Below are 22,437 nucleotides of genomic sequence, written 5' to 3' on the forward strand. Positions count from 1 at the left end.
AATTCAGTGCAGGCTAACACAAATGGTTAACACAAATGGTCGTGTGGGCTTGCCATACTGCAGGCCCACACGACTGGCACACAAGCAATCTTGGAGTGGCAAGAGGGCAGGGGGGAAGCAGGCAGCATCATGAATATTTAAGACTGCATGAACACATTTGCACAGTGCTGTGTTCACTGGAAATAATAGACACAGCATTGCACAATGGAGTTTGTACAATTTAAGTTATTTATGCAAGAACACTCTTGAAAATGACATATATTTATATTCCAAAACAAAAGCTCCCAAAATGGTTTACATAGATATAAATAAATAAAATGGCTCCCTATCCCCAAAGCGCTCACAATCTAAAAAAGAAACATAAGATACACCAGCAACATCTACTGGAGGGATGCTATGCTGGAGTTGGATAGGGACAGTTGCTCCCCCCTGCTAAATAAAGTGAATCAGCTCTTTTAAAAGGTGTCTCTTTGCTCAGTTAGCAGGGATCTTATGCAACACCATGGTCAGTTGCACAACACACATGCCCACAGCACCATGGGTGGTTAAGAACTGTCCTCATTAGTCTGCACTGAATGTCAGCCATTCTATATATGCCAGTCTAAACAAGCAGGAAGTTGCTGAAAAGAAATGATCTTCCCTCCTTCTATGCAAAACATTTGTAGTTTTAAACCTGAGCTCTGATAAACCATTTCAGTGGTAATTCCCATGCAGTGCACATGGAATTTGTAAATTAGCCTAGGAAGCAACTTGAAGTCTATCTTGATGAAAGGTTTAATATAAATGTGTATCATCATTTTGAAATCTAAGGTAGGATGATTACCACCTTAGATTAATACATGCCTTGCCTTGAAAGCAACTGCGATGGACAAATATAAATCTAATTACTTCTAGAAATTCAATCCACATATTTTCATTTTCCGTTTAGTGACATTTATACACATTAGTCTGAGGATGTGTAGCTTCTTTTTCATTCGGTATATACAGGCATGGTTTTCTATGTTCAGTGTCTTCTTTTATTCTCTTAGCTCAAGTACATCTTGCTCAGTTGATGGAAAGCATAGGGAAGCTGCTTAACTTAGGTGTCTTTCATTTGTCCTGCACCAGAATGTTATTCCACCTGGTAGTATTAGCTCTGCATGGTTTGCTTCAAATGCACAGAGGGAACTATAAATCCATCAAAACACAATAAGAGAAGATGATGACACTGCAATTAAAGCTTTAATTTATAACACAGGGGAATATTCCCAGGGAAGCTTTTTGTGCAAGACTACAATACTGCAAGACTTACTTATTTTATAACCAATGAATACCATGTAGATGACCTGGGTTTTTTAAATGAAGCATTTCCATGAGGCTTCCACCCATTCATGTCCAACTTGCAGTTCTAATTTGAACTTGATATACTCATACAATACCATGCTATGTATATTCTTCAGCAACTTGCCCTTTATTTTACATGCCACTACCTACCTGAACTTGGGTAAAGTGTTTTTGCCCCAAGCTCTCAAGGAAGCATGAGACGGGGAGATGTGGGGATTGACTGGGATGCGGGAGGTGTAAGTCCTCCTGCTCCCAGCATTGCCCTTCACCATGCTGCCACTCGTGTGGATGCGTGGCATGGTGGAGGGGAGGATGGCAGCTGTTCATCTGCTGGGGAAGGCAGGACAACAGGCTCCTGCCTGCCCTCTCTCCCCAGTGAGGTCATGTGCATGACCTCTTTTTGTTTCCAGCCCTGAAATGGTGAGATAGTCACCTAAAGGCTTAAAAACTCGAGTAAGAACAGAAAGCTGCTACAAGGGGTAGCAACGTGTGAAGTCTCAGGCTAGGCAGAATGTGTCACAAAACAGCTGTAATCCAGATAGCAAAATGCATACTGAGTCTCTACTCCAAGTAAATTAAAACAACAACAACAACAACAACAGTATCCGACAAGGACATCATTTGTTCCCAATGTCCGATTTGACCTGTGAAGCTTTATGTATCCAGTGTAATCAGGGCAGCCAAGTGTTGATCAGGTGTAGTCAAATGTCGATCATTGCTGCCGAACTTTCTTAGAACTGTTAATATATTCAGAATGTTTTCTCTTTAGTACTTGCTTAAAGAAATATTATGTTACTGTACATTTTTCTTCTTCTTTATGTTTCAATAAAATTGGAAAAAAAATTCAAAAAAACAACCAAACAGATCCCAACTATGCGAACATACAATTTAATGTACCATTTTAAAAGGCACAGCTGTATATGTACAATTGTTATAACTCATATTAATAACTAATAACAATAGATTCACATGTGTACCAAGTCCATACAAATATTATAAAATACACAAGATATTCACAATGGTGAATCGAAATCTGTTTTGAATGTTATTCTTTATCAAGTGGAAACATAGATGGGTTGAAAAATCCTTCTGAATGTAGAAGCTTCTATACAAAATGTGGAGAATGAAATATCATCACCACAAAAACTATTGCATTTGATGCCCAATAGTTTCCAAAGTCTCCTCCTGGTTGCCAGCCAAATTCTTAATGCAACTCTCTAGAAAAGTGAGAAGCAACTTGCACTCAATTCATAATTCATAATACAGCCAAGCATTGTAAGCTGAGTATGTTTGTATTCTGAACTTAGTGACATCAGTAATGCTAATAGAATACACACATTTCTGTATTTAAGGGGGGGGTAGTCATCTCTTTTGCAGTCATCCTCTTTACTAACCCGCAAAGGTGATGCCAAAAATGTTCATCAAAATGTTTGTGCTTAGAAGCCCATCTCTCACAACGCTTTATTGCTTAAGCAGGACTCCATTGTTAAAGAAACTGAGTTCCTCATAACGACACCATTGCGTAGGTCACTTTTTACATGCTGATATGTCTCCAGCTGTCCCTAACTCAACCTAGACATGACAGATTGAGGAAAACAACAGCTGTGCTCCTAACATCTGCACCTGACACCCTGAAATCTCATAGTCACCTCTGCTTTGCTCGGTGTCATGCTTCACAGTCTCATTGGTGCCTATGGGGATGAAGAAGATCAGGAAGAGTTCAGGGAGATGCTCTACTCTGACAGTCTCACCCTCATGTATTTGATCCAGGCTTCAGGAAATCTCATACACTTCTTTTTTAGAATGAAGTTAAACTGTGTGAGTTATTGTGTGCAATGTTTTGTGTAATGCCTATGGTGGCTGTAAGAAGCACTGCTACTATCTGTTTATTCATATTTACAAAATGGTGCTGTGAAAAACATGTAAACCTTATGGCATTTATGCACATTGTCATGTATTCCCACCTTCCCCAACTGGTAAAAAATTGGTAGTCAGAAGCACTGCAGCAGCTATAACTGAGGTTTGGCTTTCTTTGGAGGAGAGCTCACTAGTGTCTTGGTAACATTTTTTTGGTTTATTTATGAAAATAAAAGTTGAGCGTCAGATGTGGTAAACAGAATGCACTCCTGCCAGGCAGGAAATCTACTACAGAATGCAAGATTCTCAGAGAGAAGCCCTGCACCCTATCTGACGCTTATGGCTCTCACCTGTTTCCTGTCTGTCTCTACCAGAAGGTGCAAAACTGCATTTTCTTCCCCCTGCACACCTGACATCAGCCCCTTCCTTTAGCTGGAGGGAGATTATGCATGTCACTTTACAAGCTCAGAAGATTTCCCCATTCAGAACATTCCAAAGAGATTGTCGTGTGAAGAATTCTGAATGGTGTTGAGCTTTAACAGTTTTATAACAAATATGTTTCCATTATTGTAAAGAGTATCCATTTTAAAAAATGGATTTAAATGAAATTTAAAGAAAAAACACTTTCCTTTCTTCTAAAATAGTTTTACTGATATTTCCACCAGACAGGGAGCCCTTTCATGATCCGTGATATGGACTCAAAGGGGTGAGGAAAGGAAGCCTTGGAAAGCTTACCTCCCCTAGAGACGCTACTCTTGTTGTTGCTAATGACTGCCAGCTTCTGCTGGCAGTAGGGAGGTTTGGGGGCAGAGACGCCCCTGGAATTCCCATAATGCACCATGTAAACACATTGCTATGTGTATTATGAGAAGTATTGCAATGCCAGCCAGGAGGCTGCTGGTGTGTGGGTTGTACATGGAGCTGTGTGGCACAAATCCACTATCAGTTAGGCCGGGATTATGGTGCATTTTCACTTGTAACCCAGGCTAACAGCCAGGAGTCCCTTGTGGGTTTGCCACCATGCTACTACCATGCAATGGGAACCATGCAGTGGGAGTCTGGTGGTTCTTACACACAGGCAAAACCCAGGCTGGCTTTCCCTAGCCTAGTTTTGCCTATATGTGAGAACAGGCTTAGAAAATAAGTTCAGGAGGCCCTCTTTCTTTGTGGGGGCTCCATTCTGGCCTATTACCACAAATAGGGAAACCATGAAAAAACAAACAAACCCTTGAGCCTATGGGGATGGGGGGGATTAGGTTCCTCTATTTAAGTGTGCTCAAATCTCATAAAAAGCACCGGGGGGGGGGGGGCAGAAATAAGAATAGTAAAGCACGTTACCTTGCTCTCCAGCAATGCCCCACCATCTCTGATTTTTGGGCTTTCTGTGTGTGTGTGTGTGTGTGTGTGTGTGTGTGTGTGTGTGTGTAAAAGAGTCACAAAATAGCCACTGGAAATAATACCAGACGTCATTTCCGAGTGGCATTGAGCAACAAATAGCTGAAAACCACCCTAGTTTTAGTGCGGAAACAAAGAAACTGGGAGCTCATTCACACAATCAAAGACTGAGGCTATTCTCACAAGCATGCAAAACCAGGCAAAGGGAGCCCAGCCCAGTTTTCCACACTCAAGAGAACCACCGGGTTTGAGGGTAAGCCCAGTGCCTCCATGGCAGCAAGCCATAAGCCTAAGTGGCTACCTCCTTAAACTAGGTTAAGGGAGTGAGCATGTGTCAGCTGTAGCTGCTTGCAGCCATGGCTGGCACAATCAAGTGGGAGGACAGCTCCCAATAATACACCGTACACTCATGCGATGCCTGAGTCCTACCACCGGAGCGGCTGAGCAAGGAGTGGGCAGCCCACAGGAAAGGCACTGCTAGTCTGGGCAGGTGATCCACCTGCCCAGGGAACCTCTTCTGATCACCTGCAGGGAAGGTGATCAACCTCCTTCCATGCAGATAGCCCACTAGCTCTTCACACAGATCATGTAAAGAGCTTCACTGTGTTCTACCCAGGTAGAACCCAATTTTTTACCCAGAAAGAAAGGAGAAAAGTAGAAAAGCAGAAAACTAGAAATTTTGCTCCCAATTTTCAGTCATGTGGAAAAGAGAAAAAACTGGATAGACGTGATGGTGTGGAAGCAAGGTAGGAGTAAAAGCTATCCAGGTTTTCCTCCTTCCTCTTACCTGCCTAACCCACTAAATAAATCCAGCTGCTAGCTGATGTTAAGGGTGCACTTGCACCCTTAATCTGGCTGCTGGGTATCATGTGTCTTTTCGGGCTGAGTTCAACCCGAGGAGACAAAGAGACGGGTACATAGAGTGCTTGTCTGATGGGCACAAATCTCCCAATGAAATATGTGTGCCATGTATTGCATTGTGGGGAGACCAGAACAACAAGTTCCATGAAGCTTTGTGCTTCACGGAACTTCACAGATCAGGACTGACCATGTGGGTGCATGGAGTATGCTCCCACCACCTCCCTCGTGATCATCTGTGGGGAAGGTAAGGTTTACACTGCCTCTCTCATCCCCACCTGGGAAAGAGAAAGGATACCCGGCTCTGCTTTCGGGGGCTCATGTGGAGGCGGTGGCCAGAGGTGCCTTTGCACGGCTTTGGCTAGTGCACCAGCTGCATCCCTTTCTTGAGAAGGCAGTTCTGGCCACCGTTACCATGCCTTAGTCACATCACAGCTGGATTACTGTAACACGCTCTGCGTGGGGCTGCTCTTGAAGTATATCCAGAAACTGCGGCTTGTGCAAAATGCAGCAGCTAGGGTTCTATCTGCAGTGGCCCGGTGTGATTATATCACACCTATTTTGAAAGAGCTGCGCTGGTTACCAGTGTGTTCCGGTTCCAATTCAAGGTGCTGGTTTTGACCTTTAAAGCCCTCAACCTTTTGGACCCGGGATACCTGAGGGACTGCCTGCTCCCAAGGGTTGCTGCCCACTTGATGAGATCATCTGAGGGGGCTCTGCTCCGGGTGCCGACAATGAAGGAGGCTCGGTTGTCATGCTTTCTCTGTTGCTGCCCCCAGACTTTGGAATGCTCTCACAGTGGTCATTTGCTCCTCAGACTCCATCACAGTTTTTAGAAAGCTTGTTAAATCTTGGCTTTTTATCCAGGCCTTTACATGATTGTTCTATTGCTCTGTGTGTTTTTATCTGTGTATAGTTTTTATGTTTGTATTTTATATATTTTAAAACAGATTTGTTTCATATTTTTAGCTTAATACTTTTAACTGTCATCTTAATTATAGGGTTTTTAAAAACTTTTGTAAACTGCCTTGGGATTGTTTTTAATAAAAGGCGTATGCAAATTTAACAATCAATCAATCAATCAGTCAATAAAATTTCCTCCAGGTTTCTATACTACAAATGGCAAAAAATAGGGCTATTTTTGGCCCCCATGTACAGAAATTGGGTCTCTATGACCCCTGCAAATAACAGAAACACTAATAGGAGAATCTGTGGCAAATGAGGGTCTCCTGTATTGCTTAATTCTTAAATGTTTGAAGTATTTTTTTTCAACAGCTACTGCTGTCTTCTTGCAATATGCAAGAAAGCTCTATGTATTGCACTTTTGGCTAATTTAATAGGAGAACAAAAATCCTTTTCTACAACAATTTTCTTCCCCTCCTGAGGTGCAGTGGCATAACACGGATGATCTTATAGTCTATGTGACTAGAAAGAAAGGGAGCAGGAGACATTATGTGAGAGAAAATGGCACTACATTTGCAACATTGTCTATAATATTGACAACGATTCTTAGCTCAGAAGAAACACAAAAAAAACCAAGTCCAAAAATATATAAGTTGCTAACTTCCATCAAATCGGTTACTCAGCTGCATGTCATGAAGACATCATTGCATTTGGCTGAATGTTTCTTTATTTTCCAATATAATGGAATATAGATGTGGCTCTTTCTGAATAATATTTTCACTTTGTGACCTTTTAAAAAGGTCAAATCTGTGTTGTTCAAGAAATGGATGATAATGTCAGGACTTGTTTCAGAAACACCTAGTATCACTTAAGTTAAAATAGGGCTAAAGTTTCAAAACTATAAATGAGGTAAGCAGAGGTGTATAAGGCTGAAGAAAAAGTCCCCCCTCACAAGTGGGAAGCCACATCCAGCTGAAGGCCAAGTTCCAAAATGAGTTGGAACTAGGAGTGTGCGAACCGGCTATTGGCCACTTTGGAGCAAATCTGGAACTGATTTGCTCTCAGTCCAGTCTCAGGCTCGGCTGAACCAGGTCCATTGCGGTTCGGCCATTGAGCTGGGCCAAACCATTTTGTGAACGACTCAGGGGGTATATTTGTGAAGGGGAATCTGGCAAGGATTCCCTAAAGTAAATGAGGGAAAGAAAAAATGTAGTATTTAGCTTTAAAATTAGGGAACAGAGGGTGGCTGGGACAGGGTCAGTGGAGAAATCATAAGCAGAAGTGGGGGTCCCTCCAACACCCCCTTGCCACCCTTGGCCGGTTTGGGCCTCTGCACATGCATGGAGGCCATTAGAGTTATCTCTGCAAATGCACAGAAGTCATTCGCATCAACACACAATTTGTGTAGTGACACAAATGACCTCTGGACATATGCGGAAGTCACTCTTAAAGGCTTTCATGAATGAGCAGAGGTCCAAACTGGGCTGCAGCTGTCCTGAACTGTCATTTGGGAGGCCGATGGGTTTTTTGGAGGAGCCCACACCCCTGCCTCCAATGTCTGCGCAGCCACCAGGGCCTCTGTTGTGGCTGCCTCCACCAATCCTGCCAACCCAGCGCCTTAATTTTAAAGGTGAATACTACTTTTTCTATTAACCCCCCCCTCCACCCATATACAGTAGGGAATTCCTCTGTTCTTGTAAAGGGGAATCCTTAGCAGATTCTCCTTTACAGCAGATTCTCCTTTACATGGGTATACCCCATGAGCTGGCCCAAATCAGTTCTTTGAACCAGGGGTCAGTTTGGTTCAAATGTGGACCTGCATCATCTGCATGCTTCCCAGGTTGAATCCCTGGGATCTCCAGGTAGGGCTTGGAGATATTTCTGCCTGAAACCCTGTGAAGCCACTGAATGTCATTGTAGATAATACTGAGCTTGATGGACCAATGGTCCGACTCAGTATAAGGCATGTGTTCTACAGTATGTCCCCATGCTTCTAAATTGTTTTATGTTTCCATTTTCCTTAGTTTAGATTAAGCACCTAGTATGGTCGTTCACCCAACAATTTGTGCCAGGGTGGGGAGGGCTGGGTGGGAGGCAGGACTCTATGTACCCTCCCCTACATGATCCTCACTGCTCCTGGCTCTGCCATACTGCGGGCCCACACGACTGGCACACAAGCAATCTTGGAGTGGCAAGACGGCAGGGGGAAAGCAGGCAGCATCCTTCCACATCCCATTGCACAAGGAGTGCAGGGCATTGGGGAGACTCCCCATTCCCTGGCTTCTCCTTCCACCCCGCTCTATGTTGCAGGCACGGCTCCAGTTGCATCGTCTGATTGCACCTTCTATTTGAGTGACCACTAGGGGCTTTAGGAATAGAGATAACGAAGAAGGGTCTTCCTCAGGATCCCGCCTCTTGATATCTCTACCTCTGCTCTGGCTTTGTCTGATTGGTAGACTGATACCCTCAGGAGTCTCTCAGTTCCTCCTTTCTCTTTGCTCTGCTTGCATTCTTCATTAGCCATGCAGCTTTTTTCTCTCCCTCTCTGCTCTTCCCTATGAAGATAGGAAGCTGTCAGGGACACAGGCTTTTCTATCCAAGTACTAAATCCAAGTACTTTCTATCTAAGTACCTAATAAACCTTACTTGCTTTTGAACCTTAAATATTTGTCTTAAGATACTCTTTAATGGGCTTGCTCTTCTCACACATGCTTGCAGCCCTCCAACACATAAATTCGGGTGAACTAAACTTCTTCTTTCCAACACAAACTCCAACTGAGCAAGAAGGCAGTGCTTTTACGGAATCTCAATGCTGTATCCCAGGTCATCATGCATGTACCGAGGTGCTCAGCTATTTCAAGTAATTGTGCACATGTCAACAGTAAATTGCAGAAGCAATTTCAACTACTACAATCCACTCTAGAGTTTTAGTAGAATTGGACCCTCTTGTCATGTGTATAGTGAGAGGGTAGTTTGCACTAGGTTAACGGAGGGCTGATCAGATTTGTTGTGTCTGGGTTCTGTTAGTCTATTGGTTATCATGAGAAGTGGGAAAGGGAGCATATATTGAGCTATTCATGTATGCCCACCATTCCGTTTGGAAGCAACATGCACACCCTCCCATTCCACCCTCAAAATCACAACATGGCAGGGGGTTGAGGGATTTTTACTTCCTGCTCTGATTGGCCTTTAAGTGGGGGGTGGGGTTTCACTGGTAGGTACTGGTACTAATCCCTAGTACCAGTAGTACTGGAGTGGTGGGAGCTGGAAACCAGGCCAGTTTATTGTTTATGGGTGGTTAAGGATGACCACAACATGGGGGATGGGGTGGATAGCCCTTTCTGTCCTCTGGAGTAGAATCAGACCTAGGTGGAGACTAGGGTAGAATTCTATCTGGCGCCACCAGAGAGCTAGAACTGAGGCAAACAGCATCTGGTCTATTGTCTTTGGTATATTGTCAGACCCAATCCCTGGTTATGGGACTTTCAGCTGAACTGCTGGGCCAGTGCAGAAGCCTGAGTTTTACTTAGATATTTTCTAAACAGGCTTGGAACAAGCTCCTTGGTATACAGAAGAAATATGGGGGCTTAAGCAGCGAGGGAGACGACTAGAGCGCAAGTGGAGAAAGCCTTGACTCGAATCCATCCGATTATTACATAGAATGCATTTGAAGATCTATGCTCAGGCAATACATGCAGCAAAGAAGCAATTATTTTCCTCCCGTATTGGGTCTGCAAGTTCATGTCTGGGCAGAGATGTTCAGGGTTGTGAAGGGGCTAATATATGCCCCCTCCCGCTTGAATCAGTATTTGGAACCAACAATTATTTGCTGTGACGTTTCTAATGAGTTCTTTGTGGGGAAATCTCTTGTATCCAGGCCAACTTGGATTCAAACTCCACAATTGTTACAGTGTCAAATGCAGAGGTGTCCAGCAGCTTCTCTTATAGGATGACCCTGGATCAATTTCAGTTTCTGGCTCCTGAGGATGTGGACATGTTGATCGGAATGGTGCAGCCTACCACCTGTCCTCTTGATCCTTGCCCAACATGGTTTACACTATCTGGCAGGGAGGCTGTTGTAGAGGGCCTGGTAGGGATTATAAATACCTCTCTGAGGGAGGGGAGGATGCCTCCTGGTCTTAAGAAGACAGTCATTAGATCGCTTCTGAAGAAGCCTGCCTTGGATCATTCAGAGTTAAGCAACTACAGGCCTGTCTCCAACCTTCCATGGCTGGGTAAGGTGATTGAGAAGGTGGTGGACACCCAGCACCTGGGGGTCTTGGAGGAGACTGATTATCTAGACCCATTTCAAACTGGCTTTTGGGCAGGCTATGGGGTGGAGACAGCCTTGGTCGGCTGGATGGATGATCTCCAATTGGGCATTGAAAAAGGCAGTGTGAGTCTGTTGGTCCTTTTGGATCTCTCAGCAGCTTTAGATACTATTGACCATAGTATCCTTCTGGAATGTCTGAGGGGATCGGGGGTGGGAGGCACTGCTTTGCAGTGGTTCTCACCCTTCCTCACGGGGAGATTCCAAATGGTGTCTCTTGGAGACTGTTCTTCAAAATCTGAACTTTCCTATGAAAAAGGGTCTTCCTCAGTATCCTTCCTCTTGGTGTCCCTCAGGACATGAGGTGTCCCTCAGGTGTCCCTCTGGACATGAGGCCCACCACCTGTTAATATCATCTGGAGAGGTTTGTCTGCAGTTGCCACCAACTTGTTGGGCAGCTGCTTGGGACTGGGCCTTCTCCATTGCTGCCCTGGACTTTGGAATGTGCTCCCTGTTGAAATAAGAGCCTCCCCAACTCTGGCAACATTTAAAAAGGCATTGAAGACACATTTATTCACCCAGGCTTTTGATTAGATTTATAGTTTTAATATTTTTAATGTTGGGCTTTAAATGATTTTAATGTTAATGTTTTTAATGTTGAGATGATTTTAATTGTAAACTGCCCAGATATGCAAGTTTTGGGCAGTATAGGAATATGTTAAGTAAGTAAAAAATAAATAAAATAATTAATAAATAAATTTTAGGGGATGGGGTGGGATGGGGGTTACTTATCTGCCTTTCAGCTGCCCATTATCTTCCTCTGATGCCTATGTTGTGGCATTACTGTTATTTAATACAGTTATGGCTAGGCTTGTGCCAATTTACAACAGTATACTGTTGTCTGGCCTCTTCATTCTTCTCAGTGCAAAAGAATACTTTCATTCCATTCTTCTTCAAATCTCTGTGGAAGTTCTGCCCATCCTGACATATGGGTGCAATCTTTAATGTTGAGTTCTGATTGCTTGTATGTGCAGTAAAATAAACAAATGCAACTTCATTATTATGATAGTATTTTGAAACAGGTACAGCAGATAACCTGGGATCTCAAACCCTGTGATGACTATAGACCCAATTCAGAACAAAACTATGGTGTGATGCTCAACATGGGGCCTCCACCTAAAATGACAGTCCTGTGTTGAATTGTTTGTACTTATACCCAAGTTGTAGGGAACAATTGGCTGAGATTATAAGAATGACCTCACTATTTATAACATATATTTTATAAAGAAATCGTAAACCTTTACATTTGTTATTTCTGTAACAAAATAGAAATGCAAAGTGCTTTTAAACTGCTAACATTTGAAATAAAGTATATTGCTAATCCTAATTTGAATATCCATGTAATAATACCTTTAGAAGTGAGCTGTGGTGGTAAGGGTGTTTGTGTTCATCTGCAATGTAAGTGTATTTACTTGGAAGTAAGTATCATTGAAATCAATACGAGTTACTACTGAGTAAAAATGGTAATAATGTGGCTGATCATCTGTATCTATAGCTATATGTTCAAAAAGTGAAGGCACAAAGAAAAAATATATATATATTTTTAAAAAACCCCTTCTATAAACTTGCAACATAATTAAATCACTGGTTTGCAAAAGGCCTTTTTATTATACAGTTACTTTTTATTACTTTAACGGCAAAATAAATTGCCTCTTAAGTTAAAATGAAAAGGCTATTATTAAGTGGAATAATATCACTGATGCAATTTAAAAAAGCACAACTACCAAATAATATTTATTCTCATGGTTAATAGTACTCTCTATTTATGCTGAATACAGCATTAAAATGATGTAATACAAACAAGCTGGAATGCAAATAATATATTGTGTAACTTCAAGTAGAATAAATTAATTGAACAAAAGAACAATGATAAGCTTCACAGTGATTTAGGTATCTTAATGTTGCTTTGTGGAAAATAAAAGCAGCATAGAACATCCATTGCATGTATTATTTGCAATACTGTGACAGCTGCAGTGTAACAGTGGATGTATCCTGCTAATAGTGGAGCCAACCAAACTTTTTTGGTGATGAATGAAAAGCTGAATAGATCAAGTGATGAGTGGTGGTCTGAATTGCTTCCAGTTACAAAGGGGAAGGCCTACTTGGTAGATTTTCATAAATGCAGCCAATCTCCACTAATAGAGAAGGTTGTGTTTTGGGGTTGTTGTTGTTTTGGTTTTGGCAGGGCTCCGCTGGAAAGGAGTATTGGCATCTGGAATTATTCTGAGCACACGGAACAGGAGCTGTGTATGATCAGAAAAACCAAGAGACTAGCAGTCAATCTATTAGAACATAGCTATATAGGAAACTGCTATATACTGAGTCAGACAATTGGTTCATCTAGCTCAGTATTGTCTACACAGACTGGCAGCGGCTTCTCCAAGGTTTCAGGCAGGAATCTCTCTCAGCCCTATCTTTGAGATGCCAGGGAGGGAACCTGAGACCTAGATGCTCTTCCCAGAGCAGCTCCATCCCCTAAGGGGAACATCTTACAGTGCTCATACAACAAGTCTTCCATTCATATGCAACCAGGTGGACCCTGCTTAGCTAAGAGGACAAGTCATGCTTCCTACCACAGGATCAGCTCTCTACTAGCTCTGAAGAATCCTGAGGTACCACTAGCACATCTTGCTTGCGTGTTCTGTCAATTTCAGACTGAACTTGAGCATAAAACTCATCAACTTTCTCATCTTCTGCCTCAGTAGTTAGAGCATAGACTTGAAGAACTGTCATGTTGAAGGGTTGTCTATGAAATCTAATTGATATTAATCGGTCACTGACCGCACTGTACCAAGTACTGCCATTGCCATCTTATTTATTTATTAGCCATCTTATTTATTTATTATTTCTCTTTGTAAACTGCCCTGAGCTATTTCTGGAAGGGCAGTATAGAAATCAAAATAATAATAATAATAATTGCTACATCCTTCCTGACTATGAAAGCAACCCTGTTCCTTCTTTCTTTCTCATGTCCTGAGTAGTAAATGGTATGATTTTCTGACTGAAAATGTCCTATTCCAGTCCACTTTAATTCACTGATGCCCAAGATGTCAATCCATAGTCGATTAATTTCATCTTTTTCTGTGACAAGCTTTCCCCTATTCATGCTTCTTACGTTCCACGTTCCCATTGTACCTCTGTCTTTGCAGCTTCAGATTTTCTTTCCCCACATGGCAACATCAGTCACTAGACATCCAAAAGGGTGTGGCTTGTGTGCTTGGCTTGTGAAGCTGCTTTTAAATACAGCTCAGCCCCTGATAAGAGAGGGCTGTAGTCTCCTGGTGAGGAGCCAACCCCAAAACTAAACTACCAAGGAGGAGAACTCGGGTGCTGCAGCTTGGCCCAGCTGCTTTCAACTGACCCCCTTTAAGAGGCCCAGGATGTACCTGGAGTGACAAGCAGGTTTTATAAAAGGGTTATAAAAGGGTTACTATTCCTGAAAACATAGGCCTGCAGCAAGAGAGCAATGGGGAGGCTTGGCTAACTTAAAGGGAGAGGGCTCAGTTAATCTGGTATGCTTTACAAGAACACAACCGCAAAGCAGGTTTAACAGCTGCTTCTAAGCCTAGCATCTGTCAGTGCAACATCCAGAGCTTGCTTTCCCAGCTGGCTGCCCAACACATCTGAGCGAGCTATAGGCCAACATTGATGTAGCCCTTGTTTGTGCTACAACTGGCTTCATTTCCTTCCGTCTTTAATTGCCTTCTTTAGACTTCATAGAGTGAAAATTTCGTTGGCAAAGAATATTGGATGCCCATTATATCATTTTTAAAAATCCCGATAAAATCTTTTTCTTCTAGAGGCACAGCTGCCTACTTGCAATTACCCTGGCTAACACAAAAAGTTCATCCTGTGGGGAATACTGACAAGCCTAATTGCCTGAGGCTGTTGGGCATCATCTAGCAGCATCAGCCAGAGTTTCAAACTTTGAGTGTTCCTAGACTGTTTTGTTTGCAGGCATTGTGTCACATGCGTTGAGAAAGGAGCTTTGGGAAATATCTTATAAGTTGGCAAACACACTAAGAATATTCTAAATGCTAATAATAATTATTAAATTTTAAATAGTGCAGCATATGATAGCAAATGTGTTAGAATAAGCAGGACACTGTAATCAGTTGGTTTGAATGTGATACAATATTAAAGGACACACACACACAAGCTTTTCCTCTTCTTGCTGCAGTATGTTGACCTTGTAAAGAGATAATTTAGCAACACAGTATTAAGGAAGTGCAAGGTGACTCACCCAGGTCTTGTGCTCACCTTGCTGCAATTGTTTTGCTTACAATTTGAGGCAAAGGTGAACTATGCTAGCTCAGCTCTTGGGAGCTGAATGACAGCAAAGGAAAACACCAGCTCTCCTTCCCCTTATATCTGCTCTCCTCTGGGTTCCAGGTGCAGCTTGAGAACATAAGAAGAGCCTTGAAGGACTGGACCAAAGGACTATCTAGATGAATGTTCTGTTGGCAACACTGGGCAGCCAGATGATCGCTATGCAAGTAAGACAGGTGGGTACCAGTCCTCCCCTTTCTGTCTGTCCCCAGCAGCTGATATTCAAAAGAAAATTCCCTGTGATCTTTGTGGTGTTTTTTTGGTTAATCCATTCCTAGATCTAGGCCAGCTTTTGAATGGGGCTTTAGATACTTGTATTCCAGTAGGGGTGTGCATGAAACCCAGTTCAGTTCCCCTGCCCTCGACCCCCCCCCCACACCGGCTTGGTTTGGCTTGGGGAAGGTTGTTAATACACTTTTAAAAATTTTTAAAGAAATGTTTGCACCTACCCTCTCCAGGGGGCTTCTCCGAGGCCGCAGGGGGTCCCTGGAGGTTCCCCCTCCCCTGCTGACCTCCATTATGGTACAAATGGTCTGGTTTGGGTGGTCTTTGGCCCTTTCCAGGCCTTTTCCCCATCATGGCAGCCATATTGGAGGCTGCCACACATGTGCAATGAGCCCATGTGCGGCCTGGGTCATAACCCGGCCATGCAGAGGCCCATTGCGCATGTGCGGCTGCCTCCATAATGGCCACCACATTGGGGGAAAGGCCCAGAAAGCCCCGCCAGAGGGGGTAAGTAGACTTTAAAAAAATATTCACGAACAGGCTGGGGTGTGTGTTTCAGTCGAATGTCGAGCCGAACTGGTGGGGTTGGCTTGACATCGAGCCATTGAACTGAACTGGTTCAAAGTCAAACTGGTTCAGTTTTTAGCCTTTTTGCACATCCCTGTATTCCATTCTTGGAGTAGAGGCAGGGCTAACAAACAGTCAGCAGCAAGAGCACTGAAATGCAGTCTGCACTTGCCTGTCTGTACATAGTATTTATTTCATTAAACTATTGAATTCCTGATTCTACTCCACTGCTTGTCCTTGCATACCACAACTCTTTCTCTTGGATTCTACACTCTCCACTATCATGGCTAGTGCCAGTTAATACACTTATCTTATGCATTTGTCTCAAACTGTTAAGAGCCATATTAGAGTCTAATTACATGTTACATACAAATATGAGTAATCAGCTACTGATGGTTGTTTCTACGGGGATGAATTTCAGAAGAGAAGAGGTGTGTTGTGAAGAGCAGATGCTTAATCCTTTTCCTGAAAGCTTAATCCATTCCCTCATGCCACCTTTTGCCCCGTGAGACTTTTAAAAATGTTGATAGCTGGTGAAACCTATCTAAAAAGTTGGCAATGCTATCCACAAACAGTTGGTGTTCAGCAGTCCTTCCCCTTAGGGAATGAAAGGAAAGGCCAGGGATAAGCCAAACCTGAGAACATTTCCATACTTCTTTGGTCACAATTCTGGCCTTAGTGGCTGACATACTGTGCATGGGTACATTGTATGTACACAAGTTTCTGAAGTTATGCAAAAGCAAAACTGCACAAATGACATTGCACAAGCTAAGTCCATTATTTACAAGGGACTTATTCTTGTGTAATATCATTTGTATAATTTGCACAACTTGTATGATGCAACATCACTGGGCTGAGGTACCCTTGTGAAATGTGTAAGAGCTTTGAAAAGAGTGACAATAGCTAAATATATGGATGGAATCTGAAACAGTGGCTGACATCCAGACTAATGCCATGCTCACAGGAGAACATTTGTGGGGCCCTCAGGGACATATTTTTAGAAGGCACAGAGAGTTACAGAGGAAAAGAGGGAACAACAAGAATCAATCCTCTCCCATGATACAAACAAAACTTCGGGACAAATTTGTCCAGGGCACATCAAGCCTTCATAGCAGTCGTCACAACTATCAGTCTATCTCAAGCAGTCTTGGGACTGACATACATTGCTAGCACATGCTTAAGCTGGTCCTTTGCTCTGGTCACTGTGATAATGAGTTCTTTCTAGATAAAATCTCTCAAATCCAGGCCAACTTCAATTCAGACCCCACAATAATTGCAGAGTCTAATCCTCCTCTTATGTGGTTAGTCTGGTTCAGTTTCAGTTTGTGACTCCTGAGGATGTGGACAATCTGCTTGGAATGGTGAAACTACCACTTGTTTTAATGACACTTATACAACATGGCTTATGCTATCTGGCAGTAAGAAGATCGGGTAGATATTATACATGTTTCTCTGAAGGAGGGCAGGATGCCTCTCTGTCTTAAGAACATAAGAACAGCTCTGCTGGATCAGGCCCAAGACCCATCTAGTCCAGCATCCTGTTTCACATAGTGGCCACCAGATGCCGCTGGAAGCCACAAGCAGGAGTTGAGAGCTTGCCCTCTCTCCTGCTGTTACTCCCCCACAACTGGTACTTAGAGACATACTGCCTTTGAGTCTGGAGGTGGCCTATCGCCCTCCAACTAGTAGCCGATGATAGACCTCTCTTCCATGAAGTTATCCAAACCCCTCTTAAAGCCATCCAGGTTGTTGACTGTCATCACATCTTGTGGCAAAGAATTCCACAAGTGGATTATGTGTTGTGTGAAAACGTACTTCCGTTTGTCGGTCCTAGATTTCCTGGCAATCAATTTCATGGGATGACCCCTCATTCTACTATTATGTGAGAGGGAGAAGGATTTCTCTCTCTCCACTTTCTTCACACAATGCATGATTTTATAGACCTCTAACATGTCTCCCCGCAGTCATCTTTTTTCTAAACTAAAAAGCCCCAAGTGTTGTAGCCTTGACTCATAAGAAGGGTGCTCTAGGCCCCTGATCATCTTGGTTGCCCTCTTCTGCACCTTTTCCAGTTCTACAATGTCCTTTTTGAGATGTGGTGACTAGAATTGTGCACAGTACTCCAGGTGTTGCCACACTATAGTTTTGTATAAGGGTATTATAATATTAGCAGTTTTATTTTCAATCCCCTTCCTAATGATCCCTAGAATAGAACTGGCCTTTTTCACAGCTGTTGCACATTGAGTCAACACTTTCAACAAGCTGTCCACCATGACAGCTCAGATCCCATCAACGTATGCTTGAAGTTGGGGTTTTTCATCCCAATGTGCTTCACTTTACACTTGCCAACATTGAACCACATTTTCCACTTTGTCTCCCACTCACCCAGTTTGGAGAGATCCTTTTGGAGCTCTTCACAATCCGTTTTGGATTTCACTACCTGAAAGAGTTTGGTATCATCTGCAAATCTGGCCACCTCGCTGCTTACCCCTACTTCTAGATCTTTTATGAATAAATTAAAAAGCACCGGTCCCGTACAGATCCCTGGGGGAGCCCACTTCTTACTTTCCTCCATTGTGAAAACTCTCCATTTATACCTACCCTCTGTTTCCTGTCCTTCAGTTAGCACATGTACTTGTCCCCTTATCCCATGATGGCTAGGTTTCCTCAGGAGTCTTTGATGAGGAATGTTGTCAAAAGCTTTTTGGAAGTCCAGGTATACTATGTCAACTGATCCACACACTTGTTGACACTCTCAAAGAACTCCAAAAGGTTTGTGAGGCAAGACTTACCTTTGCAGAAGCCATGCCGGTTCTCTCACAGCAGGGCCCATTCTCCTATGTGCTTTACAATCTTATCCTTGATATGCTTTCCATCAATTTGCCTGGAACAGACGTTAAGCTAACCAGCCTGTAATTTCCCGGATCACCCCTGAATCCCTTTTTGAAAATTGGTGTTATATTTGCTACTTTCCAGTCCTCCAGTACAGAGCCTTAGGGAAGCAACCATCTGTGGTTGGTCAAGCTAATTGATAAGGTGGTGGCCTCCCAGCTCCTGGTAGTCTTGGAAGAGACTGATTATCTAGACCCATTTTAAACTGGCTTTCAGGCAACCTATGTGGTGGAGACTGCCTTCGTCAGCCTGATGGATTATCTTCAATTGGGAATTTAAAGAGGGTGTGTGTTGGTCCTTTTGGATCTCTCAGTGGCTTTCGATATTATTGACCATAGTATCCTTCCAGAGCGTCTGAAGGGATCTAAAGCTGCCATGAGATCCAAAAGGTTTGCAGTGATTCTGCTCCTACCCCTTAGGCAGATTCCAGATGGTGTCCTTTGGAGTGTTGCTCTTCAAAATCTGAAGTTTTATATGGTGTCCCCCAGGGTTCCATAATGTCTCCAATGCTTTTTAACATCTACATGAAACCACTGGGAGAGGTCGTCAGGATATTTGGTGCTGGGTGTTATCAGTATGCTGATGAGACCCAAATCTATTTCTCCATGACAATATTATCAGGAGAAGGGATAACTTCCCATTACAAAAATAGATAGATAAATAAAATTACACACGTTTGACATTAGCCAGTAGAATCAGTTAGAGATGTGTGAACTGGCTCAAGGTTGAGCCAGTTCACCATTGAACTGGCTGGTTCAATGGCTTGCCCTTGAGCCAAACTGGGTCCAGTTTGGTTTGGTTTGGCTTGACCTCAAGCCGAACACCCTGGGCTGTTCTACTTGGGGGTTCTACTACAAGTTAAAAAAAATTTAAAAGGAAAAAGAAAACTTACTGCTGGGTTTGGCGGCCTCTGGGAGTTGCTTCTGCAGCCATGGGGGGTTGGTCTCCAATGGTGCCTCCCGCTGGTCTTTCTAGGGCCATTTCAGCCCATTTTCAGGCCTTTTTGGTCCTCTCCCTGTTAGCGGTGGCCATGAAGCCCACTGTGCATATGCACTGGCCATTTGCATACCTGGATTTTGAGCATGGTCCACACTTCCCACCTATGTTGGGTACTCATCAGGGGGAAGGTAGGTTTAGAGCAGGCTTCCCCCAGCAACCTGCCTGCCCCACCTCCCGGTCATGTGAATAGCCTTAGGCAGTTCTCCTTTCTCCTTTTCAGTAGTTTGCACTCACACAACCAAAAATTGGGAACACACACAGCTACCAAACCTGGGTAGGACACTTTTTTTGGTTATGTGTATGACCTCTGTCTCTCTTTTTTATATTTAAAAATGGATTACAGATAAAGAGCATGCTCATTGCTATCTGAAGTGAAATGGGGAAAATGCTGTTGGAACAGGGAAGTTTACATCCCCATTAAATACAGAGCAACAAGTGCTAATGAATTCTAACATACCTTACTGTGTTAATGGACTGATTACCTTCATACACTGATTGCTAAATGGTAAGACTTGGAACAGAATCACGTGGACACTGCTTCAGAAATAGTATCAGAACAAATATTGAGCTTCTCTCATCTCCGAGTGTAAAATGAAGTTTCTTACAGATGTAACAAATTATCTGTAAACAGCTTGGTTGAGGGATGTTAAAATGCTAGTTTTGGCTAAACATTTTACAGCTCTCACAAGGGAAAACTTTATTTCTGTAGGTCGGTGCTGCTTTCATCCTGCTTGTTTTCCTAAGGCCCGTCACCAGTAAAGCTAGTCCTGGAGCACAGTTTCACATGTAACAGTGGCTGACATCCAGTACAGTAAATAGTGGCTGACATCCAGACTCACAAAGCACCAGTGCTATAAGAGAAGCACTGATGTAGCATCCGTGCTTCTGAAGGGTTCCAGACTAATGCTGCAGCGGTGCTTGAATTTTGATGACCTCCGCTTCCCCTGGAAGCCATATATGTCACACAAAAATATGTCCTTGAGGGCTGCTCAACCTCAGGGTGCATTCAAAGTTTAAGGAAGGGGCTTGGGAAGTTATCCTACATTGCTCTTCATGCAAATGAAGGTGCATTTTTGACATCTCCCATTCTTGCTACAAGTCCCCTTACCACATGCTCTGGTGGGTTTCCCATGCTTAGGAGCCAATTTTAGTGGTCTCTGGGGGGCTTGAGAGGGAAAGAGGGCTGAAGAAATCCTCCCTGGGCAAACTGAAGTGCCTTCTTTTTGCAGGACAATGATATAGGATACCAGACTGGGCTTGCTGTGGGAAAAGTTACATCAAGTACAGAGAAACCTCAATAGTATGGACTGATTGGGGGAAGGTCAGTCCAGATTAGGCAATGCTAGATAAGACTGAGATAAAAGCAGTGTTGTACTGTATATTATACAGAGAGGCAGAGGGGGAACAGGAGGAAGTCAGCAGTAGCAGGAAGATGGTGTTGCAAGAACCAATGGAGTGGTGAGAAGGAGATAAAATTGTAGACTTTATGAAGTGCCCTTTATTTTAAGAGTGCTGACCCTGCTGCAACATCCTGAGTCCTGCTGGGCAACAGATATGCAACGTGCACCATCTCCTGCTACCCTAGAGCATCTGGCCACTGATGCACCTCAGTGAGGACAAGCAAGCACACACCCCTTCAGTGCTCACCTTCTTTGGTTGTAAGCCCACATGAATGCCAGCGCTTGGCTACTCTTTCTTGAGGACAGAGGTGCTCTTACCCCTGTACTCCATGGCTGAAGTCCAGGGCCTCCACAACCCCTGCCCCCCATCCTCTTTAGTCTATTCTGGATGGTGTGGTCACCTGGCAGAGCATAATTATTCTTAATTTGCAGGGGAGGGGGGTCTCCAAAGGTCCAGGCTCTAAGGGGCACCTCTGCTTGAGAAACCTGAGAGGCAAGGTGGAATTTGTGAAGGAAGGACCCAGTAACTGCCTCACCTCTTTCTCCTCATTGCCAAACAATAGCTCCTGCTGTTTCCTGCTGTGCTGTCTCTTCTTTATTCTCTCAGCAGAGCTTTTTGCAACATAGGCTTCCCATTGCAGGCATGACAGCTGCCCCTTCCAAGCCCTACATGTCTCTGGCCTTGAATAAAGGTAAAGTGTGCCGCTGAGTTAGTGTCAACTCGACTCCTAGTGACCACAGAGCCCTATGGTTGTCTTTAGTAGAATACAGGAGGGGTTTACCATTACCTCCTCCTGCGCTGAGGATGAAGATGAGGCCTTTCAGCATCTTCCTCTATCTCTGCTGCCTGATATAGGTGTTTCCTATAGTCTGGGAAACATACCAATGGGGATTTGAACTGGCAACCTCATGCTTGCTAGGCAAGTCATTTCCAAAATAAGGAAAGTGTTGTCCCAGAGAATTGAGGTTTCTCTGTATGTAGCTTTAGATCATGATGCAATCTTTATAATAAAAGATAACAGACATATGAATAACGATAATGTCCAGTATGCTGCAATTAATTCATATATTTCAAAACATTAATGACAAGAACAACTGTTCCTATGATATTTTGTGGTAGGACTAATGGCGGCCTTCACCAAGAAACTGGGACATTATTTTTAGAAAAGTGAGGCCACTTGAAAATAATTGTGTCAAGCTCATAACTTTCAGAACCATTATTAATAACCATTCCCCACTTTTTTTCTTTGCATTTAGTATATGATGTTCACAAGATGTAATAATGAGGAATATTTTGCCTAACCTGAAGAGAAAGGCAGTACCACAATAAATAATGAAATGATAAATATTCCATTGAAA

Source organism: Hemicordylus capensis, chromosome 3, assembly GCF_027244095.1.
Source record: "Hemicordylus capensis ecotype Gifberg chromosome 3, rHemCap1.1.pri, whole genome shotgun sequence".
NCBI classification, from domain to species: domain Eukaryota; kingdom Metazoa; phylum Chordata; class Lepidosauria; order Squamata; family Cordylidae; genus Hemicordylus; species Hemicordylus capensis.